Consider the following 4265-nt stretch of genomic DNA (forward strand, 5'->3'; position numbering starts at 1 on the left):
TTTTTTTAGACTCCTCCCAAGGGGCGAGCACAGGAAGATTCCAGGAGGGAAGCTGAGCCTCAGCAAGATGCGAGAGAACCCAAACCACCCTGGAAGGAGCCTGGAGGTCTGTCAGCTCCCAGAGAGGGAGGAAATAGTAAGCAAATGGCAGCAGTTGCCTGGAGAATTAGAAAATGAATAACAATGCTTTCTGGTAAATTAAGCGTATTACATTGTGCAGAGGAAAGTGATGGGAAAGCCCTGTTAAAAATTGAATAATAATTTGCCCACATCATTTATGTAAAAGGCATAATTTTCCTACTTCAGTGGACTTTAGTTTGATTTGAAATATGAGCAGCTCCCGGACTGTTCACCAAAGCATAATTTGTGAGATAATTGGGAAGGGGAAGAGGCATCGGGCTGCAATCAGCACAATCCTTCGTGAGCCACTTCACCTCCTTCCTCTCACCTGCGAATTTCGGAAAATATTTGTTTATACATTCCTGAAGGTCTCTAAATGAAAGTGCAAAGCATTAATCATTGTCATTGCTATCACTAAACCATGACCTCACGGTGTTTGAGAGGGGGATTGCAATGCTTCATTCTATTCAGTATTTTTCTGCTCTGATTCAAATAAGTACTTGTTTTTGAATAGTGGGGGGAAATGGAAATGTAGCAAAGCTATACTTAAAACAGCAAGCCAAGAACAAAAGCAACAAGCATGCAGCCAAAGGAGACCTTGGAAGATACACAGATAAAACAAAAAGCTGTGCTTGGCTGGGATTTCTGTTTCAGAATCAAATGCAAAATGGAGAACACTGTTCCAACTGTAAAGGTTTTGTAATCTACAAGCCGTCTGAAACAAAAAGGCATCATCATGTAATCCACCTTGACAGTCAGAAGCCGCACTATTGCTAGGAATTACGATAATTGTTCTTGACTAATGTAGATTTTCAGGACCAGAGGGGTTGGAGGTGGGGTGGAATTCATACATAGATCCAAAACCCCTTGCTTCCAGAGGGCACACCCATTTCAATTGATGTCCACTTCTCTTCCTGTCTTTTTCCCATCCTCATCACCCCTGCTCCCCAATCCCATTAGATTCATAAAATTTGCACTTAGGCATTCATTCACTCTCTTTATCCCCATCTCTCCACAAAGAGTCATTATTTACTTATTAAATTCAGCTCTCAGATTTCTACCTTTCAGGACAAACCTGTGGCTGATTTCTGTCTGCTTATCCCAAGCAGTCTTCCTTTGTTGCACTAAATTCCTGTCTCCTCTAGAAGCTTGCTGGCCCCTGAAACTGAACTTTGAACCCCACAAATCTCAGCACTTCTTATCTCTGGGGTGCTCATTCTGGCTGAGCAAAAGGGCCTTCCCCAACCCTAATACTCCTCCCCACTCCCTCCATCTCTCCCCTACCCCCTGCCACTGGTTTAAGATTTATTAGGCACTAGTTTTTGTACCTATGCCTCCTGCCACTTGCTATAAATCGCCTTTATGCAAATAGAAAAGGCTACCCTGCCTCAAGACACTTTGCTGCCATCTGCCAGAAAATCGTTATAACAAATATGCAAAAGGATAATGACTAGAATGTGAATGGTGCCCCCTAGAATTGTGCAGTACACAACTGGCACAACTACATGTGACAACCGTGTAGTCTGAAAGCACCTGAGCTATCCTGGAACCCTGTGTAAAACTCACAGCCACAGTAAGTCAGTCTTGTTTTTTATGACAGTTTGCAATGTCAAAATCTAAATCTTTACCCGTGATCAGAAATTGCTGAGGAGCCGTTTCTGGAAGAGACAGCAGTTCCCAGGCAGCAGCACCTATAAGAAGAAAGGGCTTTTCCAGCATTCAGCCCGAGCTTTGACCTACCGTCTTGGCAGACACAGCCCAAACCACACTTGGTTGTTTTTCAGGAAGCATCGAAGTTAGAAAGCTGGTAAATCTGAATGCTGGGGTGTGGAGGAGGTGGACTTGGCTTACGCGTGGGTCAACCATTACCCCCCTCTCTGGCTGTGGTTGCTTCATTTCTTGTTGATTACCCCATCTGTTCCCCTCCCTCCTTCCCATTCAGCACAACCTGCATGTTCTGTGATCTCCCACTACATAACAAACCACCCCAAAACTTAGCGGCAGAAACAGAAACAGTCATTTATTTTGCTGGTGAATCTGCCATTTGGGCAGGACTCATCAGGGACAACTCCTCTCCATTCCACAAGGCCTCAGCCAGGGCAGCTCAGGTGTGGCTGACGGACCCACTTTCACAGTGGCTCGTGCACGTGGCTGCTAAGTTGGTGGCGGTCGCCCAGGAGCCCAGCTGGGCGGTGGGTGAGGGCTTTGGATGCCCTCCTCTCAGCCTCCCAGGTGGCCGCGTGCACTTGCTCCCACAGTGGGGCGCGTGTTGAACTACCCTGGCTGACTCATCATTAGACTGAGACAAGCTGTCCCCACCCAGCTCTGCCCTAAATGCAAATTTCTAAACAAAATGAATGATTATGGTTCTCAGCCACTAAGGCTTAGAATAGTTATTTCGCAACAGTCGATCAGGAGAATGTACCCACTGTGCTCGCTGTGGTGTGACTGCATTCCCACATCTTTCTAGGCTGCCTCCTGGAGCTATAGAGTCAGGAAGTTAAGAACTACATTTCCCAGGCTCTCCTACCACTAGGATCATGACTGTGAATTAGGGTATACCAATTAGACATATTTGCACAAAGTGTAGAAGGCAGGCAGCAGTTTCCTGTGGCTTTTGGCTATTTTCTGCTGGGAAGCGAGGTCATGGAGCCACTGATATCCACTCTGCAGCTTCATGGGTGTCGAGAGTCTGTTGGCAGTTGCTAGGCGCCTCTGCCTAGCAAACGAGCTGGTGGCGGCAGTTCGTGTGTTGCTAGCTTTCTGACCCCTTTCTGCCCTTGTTTTGCAGTGACTGTGTTCTTGAGATTGCCAGTTCCAATGGCAGCTTCCTGAGCCCAACCTTCCTGATTGTGGCAGAGGGACACCTCCCTTGGCAGATTGGTTTTGCCACATTCCTCAAAGGCCCAGCCTAGAGCCATCTCTTCCAGCCCTTCCAACAAATTTGCAGTTCCCCATATTAAATCCCTTTTTGCTTAAAAACCCTAGTGTAGTTTCTGTTTCCTACACTGAACCCTTCTGCTAATATCCAGGTAGTCCCCAAAACTCTGTCTCTTCTCAGACTTTCTTTTGTTCTTACTTGCTTGCTTCCTGTCCTTTAGTCATTCCTTTAACAACTATTTATGGAGTATCTACTATGTGCTAGGCACTGTACTAGACCCTAGAGAAAAATCTATGAACTAAACAGACATGGCATCGCCTTCATGGGAGGAGGCAGAACAAAGACCAGGAGTCAGCAAAACACAACGCTAGGGGCCAGTGGGCCACTGCTTGTTTTTGTCTATAAAGTTTTCTTAGAACACAGCCTCACCCCTTCATTTCTGTCTCTTCCATGGCTGATCTTGCCTGACAACGGCAAAGTTGAGTAGTTGTCATAGAGACTGCATGACCTACAATGCTGAAAATACTTACTGCCTGGCCTTTTTTCAGAAAAAGTTTGTCAGCTCCTGTATTAGGCAAATAAAACTCCAAGTCATGCTCCTGTGGTCCCGACATCCAATCAATTGCTCTGTCTGTCAACTCTGCAGACAGCCCTAGTCAAGCACCTTGCTCAGTGCCAAGAATATCACGAGGATGCTCTCTGTTAATTCTCACAGCAGCCTTTGGGACATATTATTATCTCTGTTTTACAGACAAGGAAACTGAGATTTATAAAGACGTGCACTTGGGTGGCGGGGCAGATGGTGATATATGGAAGAGGAACAGAAAATGGCAGAAGGTGACGGGTTCAGTTCAGTTCGGATCTGAGGCACATGAGGTCCCTGCGGACGCCTACTTCAGGCTATCCCAGCTGATTTCCTGCCGGGTGTGGTGGAAAAGCAAGGATTTCAAGTCTGAACAAATTTTAGGTTAAAATCACAATTCTACCACTGTGTTTCCCCGAAAATAAGACCTATCCATAAAATAAGCCCTAGCAGGATTTCTAAGCATTTGCACAATATAAGACCTACCACAAAAATAAGACCTAGTGATGGGTGTGGCTACGCAGCGCATCTGCACAACCCATGCATTTCGTTGCAGAGAGGTAAAGAAGACGAGCAGCCCTTCTCATCTGCCCCAAGAGCTCTATGGCTTGACATGAGAGATTGGGGCCAATGGTTCTAAAGGAAATAGAGTTGCAAGAAATTCAGGATGGAATTTGGGGT

The sequence above is a fragment of the Microcebus murinus genome, chromosome 5 (genome assembly GCF_040939455.1).
Source record: "Microcebus murinus isolate Inina chromosome 5, M.murinus_Inina_mat1.0, whole genome shotgun sequence".
Classification (NCBI taxonomy): domain Eukaryota; kingdom Metazoa; phylum Chordata; class Mammalia; order Primates; family Cheirogaleidae; genus Microcebus; species Microcebus murinus.